The sequence below is a fragment of the Littorina saxatilis genome, linkage group LG7, assembly GCF_037325665.1.
Source record: "Littorina saxatilis isolate snail1 linkage group LG7, US_GU_Lsax_2.0, whole genome shotgun sequence".
NCBI lineage: Eukaryota > Metazoa > Mollusca > Gastropoda > Littorinimorpha > Littorinidae > Littorina > Littorina saxatilis.
Window position 1 is genome coordinate 33452589 of NC_090251.1, and position 7437 is coordinate 33460025.

At 40.0% G+C, this 7437-nt stretch overlaps 1 protein-coding gene across 1 annotated transcript in view; it reads right to left on the reverse strand.

The window, feature by feature from the left end:
- Positions 1–4914, reverse strand: part of LOC138971229 (sphingolipid delta(4)-desaturase DES1-like) — a 43098-nt gene extending 38184 nt beyond the window's left edge. The window contains exon 1 of the mRNA XM_070343918.1: positions 4565–4914. The gene's annotated coding sequence lies outside the window, so the exon portion shown is untranslated. The remainder of the gene's footprint in view (positions 1–4564) is intronic.
- Between the last annotated feature and the right edge of the window lie 2523 nt (positions 4915–7437).

Sequence of the window (7437 nt, forward strand, 5' to 3'; positions counted from 1 at the left end):
TCGCATGCGGTGCGAAAGAAAAATCCGCTATATGTGTGTGCGTGTAGAACGATTCCGAGAAAACTACTGCACCGATCTTCATGACATTTGACATGCGAGTTCCTGGGTATGATATCGCCAGACGTTTTTTTCTTCTTCATTTTTTCAATAAACATCATTGATGAGGTCATATCCGACTTTTAGTGAAAGTTGAGGCAAACACGACAGGAGTTAAGTCAAATAAGGCAGAAAAAAGTGGATGGTATGATAATTAGATCCCGTGCGAAGTGGATTGGAGAAGGGGAAAAAAATACAAAATATTTTTGTAATTTGGAGAAAAGACAGTTTGTCCAGAAGTCCATGTGTTTTTTGCAGAAAGATGATGGTGAAGTTATTCATGATAATGCTTTAATTGTTAAGGAAGCACAGACTTTTTATGAGGAGTTATATACTTCAAGAGAAGCCGAACTGGTAAATGAAGAGATTGATGAAAACCTGGCTCATCCTGTATTAACAGATGCTGAGAGTAAACAATTGGAAGGTAGACTTACTCAATGTGAGCTACTCAAAGCTGTGAAAAAACTAAACAACGACAAAAGCCCAGGATCAGATGGGTACACTGCGGAATTCTTTAAGTTTTTCTATTCTGACTTAGGAAAGTTTATGTTACGGTCTATAAATTGTGGATTTGAGAAAGGAGAAATGTCAGTGACTCAGAGACAGGGTGTTATAGTATGTATTCCAAAGGAAGAAAAAAATAAAACACTTTTGAAAAATTGGAGACCAATTACTCTGTTAAATACGGTCTATAAGATTGCATCAACGTGCATTGCAGAACGGTTTAAACGTGTTTTGCCAAACTTGATTCATGATGATCAAAAAGGCTTCTTGAAAGGAAGATATATTGGTGAAAACGTCAGATTAATATATGATACCCTGTTCTACTCAAATAAACATAATATACCTGGCCTACTTTTGATGGTCGACTTTGAAAAGGCTTTCGACAGTGTTGCCTGGTCATTTATTGAAAAATCTTTGAGCAAATTTAACTTTGGAAATGACATGAAACGATGGATTTTTACCTTTTATTGCAACATTAAGTCCTGTGTTTCAGTTAATGGTCGGTATTCAGCATGGTTTAATGTAGGTCGAGGCACCCGGCAAGGGGATCCGCTGTCACCTTATTTATTTTTGATTTGTGCTGAAATATTGTCTCTTATGGTACGCCAGAACAAAAAGATTGGTGGTATGAATATTCTTGGCGAAAATATTTTATTGTCACAATTCGCCGATGATACCAGTCTGTTTCTTGATGGTACAGAGCAATCTTTTTGCGAAAGTATAAAAGTGTTACAACATTTTGCATCACTGTCAGGTCTGAGAATGAACTATGATAAAACAATTGTAGTTTGGTTAGGACCTCTAAAGTTTTGCAAAAGAAGATTTTTGCCTGATATGAATTTTACCTGGAACCCGGATAATTTTAGAGCACTTGGCGTTATTTTTTCGGTGAATGTATCCGAGGTTGTTTTTCTTAACTATAGAAATAAGTTAAAGGAAATTCAAAAACTTCTGAATTCATGGACCAGAAGGAACCTGACACCCTTTGGTAAAATAACAGTCCTAAAAACCTTGGCTATTTCCAAATTGACACATTTGTTTACTAATTTACCTGATCCAGACGAACAGTTTATGATGGAGTTAAATAATATTTTTTTCAAATTTCTTTGGGATGGAAAAAGAGATAAAATTAAAAGAACTACGGTCACCCAACCCTATGAAGATGGAGGATTAAAGATGATTGACGTGAAAAGTTTTCTGTCATCTCTAAAAATTGTTTGGTTAAAAAGAGTTGATGGTCTTACTGGATTAATATCAAGACTATTGTTTAAAGCATGTCCATCTGTTACAACAATTAATATGAGAGGAGAGGAATTTGCAAATGTTTTGATGCAGAGAATGGAAAACCCATTTTGGACCAATGTTTTTAAACATTATAAGAAACTACATGGAAAATGTGACCCTATAACCTTTAACGATTTTGTATCAGAATGTTTACATTATAATGTTAATATTCGGAGAGATAAAAAGACAGTGTACATTCAAAATTGGATCGACAATGGAATAGCTCAGATTGGTCATATTTTGGGACAAAATGGATACTTATCCTATAATGCGTTTAAAATCAAATATCCAAATGTGCGAGGCGATTTTGTATTGTATCAAGGTGTAATCCAGGCTGTTAAGAAATATCAGAGAAAAATCGGCTTAGAATTTGATAAACATTTTATTATGACAGAGCCCATTGTGTGGAAATGTATTTGTAAAGGTAAGACACAACTTATTTACAAAAAACTGATTGAACATACTACGGTCCCAAAATGTATCGAAAAATGGTCTGAATCTTTAGACTGTTTGTTAGATAAGAAGGCTATTTTTCAACATGTTTTTAAAACAACAAATGACACTTGTCTGAGATGGTTCCAGTACCGATTATTGTACAGAATTTTGCCCACAGAAAGGTTTCTATTTTTGCGAAAAATTGTGGATACGTCATTGTGTACATTTTGTGGTAGAAATGAAGAAACCCTTTTACATATGTTTTGGGAGTGTGATAAAGTGCAGACTTTTTGGATAGAATTTGTAAATTGGCTAAAGGCGAACTGCACCCATTGCGACAATTTAAAACTGTCTAAAGAACTGGTTCTTCTTGGAGTGGCGAACAATGTAGTCACCGATAAAGCTTTTGATGTGTTATTAATCTGTGCCAAACACCATGTATATATTTCCAAAATGAACAAAAAGACCCCTCATTTTCAGACATTTAGTAGAAACTTTAAGCAAAGATTTATTTGTGAAAAGTATAACGCAGTTGTGAATAATACAGTAGATAAATTCTACAAGGATTGGCGCCTGTATATGCACGTTTTGATGTAACCCTTAGGTTTTTTCGTTCTTAAAACCTTTTGATAATGCGACCACCAAACCACTGAACATCCCCCCCCTCCCCATTCCATCTTCCCACCCCATGTATGTTGTAATTGTCCAAGTGTGCTTTTCTGTTATATGATTCTGTCCTTTCGGTTAGGTGATGTCCTGTAATGTACAGCATATTCATGTAAAAAAAAAAAAACTGTACAAAAAGAGAATTAAAAAAAAAAAAAAAAAAAAAAAAATGTACAGAGAATTGCGCACTGGTAGTGAAATAAAGCAAGGAAGTGTGCAAAAAAAAAAAAAAAAAAAAAAAAAAAAAAAAAAAGTTGAGGCAGCACTGTCACGCCCTTGTTTTTCAATCAAATTGATTGTAATTTTGGTCAAGCAATCTTCGACGAAGTTCGGACTATGAGAATGAATTTGAGCTCAGTAGCGTTAACATTAGTGAATTTGTTTGCTCATTAAAGTTGTCACTAAAATCAAATTTTGACTACCAGATTTAATAATGATTGCATCGTATTCCTCAATTTCCCCTGAATTCAAAACTATACATATGTCATGTTTACTTTAAAAATGTGCACAGGATGACAGAAACTAGGTTTAAGTAAGATCTGCGTTCGCACCGTCGCTACGCGGAGACGAGCGTGACACGTCTCGGTCTTTGAGTGTGGTTAGTCTAAACTATCTTGATATAGTCTCGGCGATGACTGATTTTTGGTGTTAATCTGTTACTTTGATACCGACAGCTTGACTCAATGTTTTTATATCGCTTCACGCGACTTGTTTTTGTTTTGCGTACGCAACAGCAACCTGCTGGCTTGTTTCGCAATAGAATCGATGAAGCAAGTGCCGCTAGTTTTTGACGTTATACGCAGGGCCGGACCCAGGGGGGGGGGGGGGGGGGGGTTCCAGGGGTTCCGGAACCCCACCCCTGGAAAAAGCATGTACCTTGCTTTGAGTGTTTGGTTTTTTTACTAGTTTTAGCACCAAAACAATGCTGCTCTTAACCCTCAAAACAAGGCCCAGAATGCACCAGATTGCACAGATTTTAACCGTTTTTCAAAATTTTTCCGGGGGAGCATGCCCCCGGACCCCCCTAGTTCGCGCGCCTGCCGCTGCAGGCGCGCGCTTGTGGCTTCGCCACTTTGCTGATTTGCCCCCCCCCAAAAAGGAGGAACACCCCCCTTACAACTCATTTGGTCCGGCCCTGATACGGGTACGTATACATGTACTAAGACTAAGTCGCGTGACGTATGAGAACTTGTTTCGTAAAAATCGTATCATGATATTTTGTCGATTGACGTACACTTCTTGGCGATAACTCATTGCGAATTTGTGAAGTTTTGTTCCATCAGCCAATCAGATTGTTGGTTCTAATAGGTTTAGCTGGAAATTTACGACACAAGCTTATCAGGCTACAAGGTCCGCCCGGAGCCTCACGAATGACTATGCCGTCTTGTCATGGCCGGTTCACACGGTACAATTTGCCAATACAAGACAGTTCCGCTGTACGGTGCAGACGAACTCTTCATCATACACTTACAAAATTCTAGCTTGCATTAAACTATCACGGAAAACATAATTTTCAGCTACCAAATGCTTAGAAACACTGAATATTACGCCTACGTACAATAAATCTGACGAGGCTTACCTTGCAAGTCCGCGAAGTCTTGATCGCATGCAGTAAATTCCGAACACAGAATCTTTGAGAAATAAAAATCAATCACAGACACACAACGTTCACTGAGACTATACTCAGTCTGACTCGATCCACACCAACTGAACTTAACCTGCCTCAAACATGTCCCACGTCAAACAAACGCCTCAGTAACGCCAGGAACGAAATCACGATCTACCAGTTCCGTGACCGGCGCTGTTATACCCTGGCACCGATGAGTTTGGTCGAAGACTAGAGTTCCAGACACCCTGCTAGTCACGGCTAGACTACATGTACAGTAACGGGTGGGCTGTCATGCCGCGAGGCACCCCATTCATTACATGCAAGCGAAGAGCAGAGGGACGACAAACACTTCACTTTGATGAAAGCAGACTGCCGCCGCTTAGGATGGCCAAACACTCTCTCACTTTGCTCGACGGAATAGGAAACCACACTATGGCTTGAGGAGATTTTTTGACGTTGGAATAACAACTGGACAACCGAATGGGAATTGTCAAACATGTTTAGATTGCGGGCAAAGAATCAGTGTTAAAATCGTTGCAAAGCGGGAAAGGATGGTGGGGTGGAGGTGTGAATGGGGGTTCAGTTCCGCGTGTGGGTGTGTATGTGGGAGGTTAGGGGGGAGGTGTGCGTGTGTGTGTGTGACTGTGCGTGCGAGTAGTGCCAGTGTGTGTGTGTGTGTGTGTGTTGTGTGTGTGTGTGTGTTGTGTGTGTTGTGTGTGTGTCTGTGTGTGACTGTGTGTGCGAGTAGTGTCTGTGCGTGCGTGTGTGTGTGAGTGTATTGTTACTGGGGGGCCTCGGTGTGTGACTGTGCGTGCGAGAAGTGTGTGTGTGTGTGTGTGTGTGTGTGACTGTGCGTGCGAGTAGTGTGTGTGTGTGTGTGTGTGTGTGTGTCTGTGCGAGCGAGTAGTGTGTGCGCGTGTGTCTGTGCGAGCGAGTAGTGTGTGCGTGTGTGTGTGTTTGTGTGTATGTGTGAGGTGTGTGAGGTGTGTGTGTGAGTGTGTGTGTGTGTGTGTGTGTGTGTGTGTGATGGGGGAATGTGGCAGCTTCGGGAAAGGTTCTTTAAAAACAGGGGCGTTTTGTTTGTTTGTTAAATGCCTTAATTCTGCAAGGTCAAATTACCAAACAGAAGGAATCGGAAGAGAGAGAGAGAGAGAGAGAGAGAGAGAGAGAGAGAGAGAGAGAGAGAGAGAGAGAGAGAGAGAGAGAGAGAGAGACAGAGAGAGAGAGACAGACAGACAGACAGACAGATCGACAGATCGACAGATCGACAGACAGACAGAGACAGACTGAATAAATGTCGTACAAATTCGAGGTTTAAAGGTGCTGCTCCGCTCAGAGCACTGTTGAAGCAGCAACGATTTGTCTTTTTGTCGCAGATAAGGATACACACGGTCAAATCATGTACACAACTTTACCACAGATGACGACACGTTGTCAGCCAATCGAAACTTTATGCGATTTTCCAGTTTGAATTTTCTGCCAAAATGTAATAAACATTTTCCCGTAATCACGTTCTGGGGCAAAAGGGTGTGTGCGGTATGCCAAAATGAACCCTAAAAAAAAGATGTTTTACAATTTTCTTACGTAATCCAACACAATGTTTTGACGTAAACTATACCCAAGATAAAAAAAATACCCTCTTTCGTCGAGATTGCTATATACTGACTCCCATGTATAGACTTTTGGCGTAAAAGTTCACGTGCGGGGTCTGACCGAGGCTAACTCTGTCCTTCCAATGATGAACATTAATTCGTAATTGTTCGTAAAGTTTTCGACTCCTTGAAAGAAGGTCAATGAAACTTGGTATTATTTCAAATGGATAGATGCCTGAGGCATGACTGAATACCCTAGGAGCTCAGTGCACCAGGGAATTGAGAAGCACAGGTATAGCTTTAATAACAATAAAACGGCCTTTTTTTTTTTGCCTCCAGCTTCACACTGCATCGACCGGAGATTAACTTGTTATTACCCCCAAAGAATCCGATTGCTTGGGTGAAAAGTAGAGGAACAGATGCTGAAGGCAATCGAAGGATCTTCCTCATCCCTATGTATACATGGATACAATTAGAAAGGAGTTATTTTATTAATGTGAACACCTGCCTCGTTAAATCACGGTGTAATACTCGACTAAGCTGAAACAGATAATACAGCGACTATCACATACTCACGTACAAATGCACGCATGCACACGCGTACGCACATAAGCACGCACACGTACGCATGTAAGCACGCACACATGCACACACATACACACACACACACACACACACACACACACACACACATATATATATATATATATATATATATATATATATATATATATATATATATATATATATATATATATATCCCATGACCTCCCTTCTTTGTCTCTGTTACTTCAGTATGGGTATATAATGTATTTTTATAGCTCAATAAATACATCATGGACTCCAAAAAATATATGATAGTGCAGATTCCGATTTGGGCAAAGAACTACTTTCCTCCCGACCTTTGACCTCGCGCCGAACAATGTGACACATTTGTATGAAGTTCCAAAATCGTATTGCACGGCTCAGAAAACCATATAAGTTGCACGCAAAAATGAATCTCAGAACTGATCTGATGTATGAGATGCAATAAGCAAACGTTTCTTTCATTATGAAAGCAATGCAGGTCGAAAAAAACGAACATTCAACTTACAAGATACCCAGATGCTAGCGAACCAAAACAAAAACACGAGTACCCTCCCTTGCATCGTTAGCAGACGACTTTTGAGAATCTGTCAGTAGTGTGTTTTGGTGTGCGTCTCAGTTCAGTTTCTCTGGCAGTGTCGGTGTGGGAACTGACAGAAGCTAGGG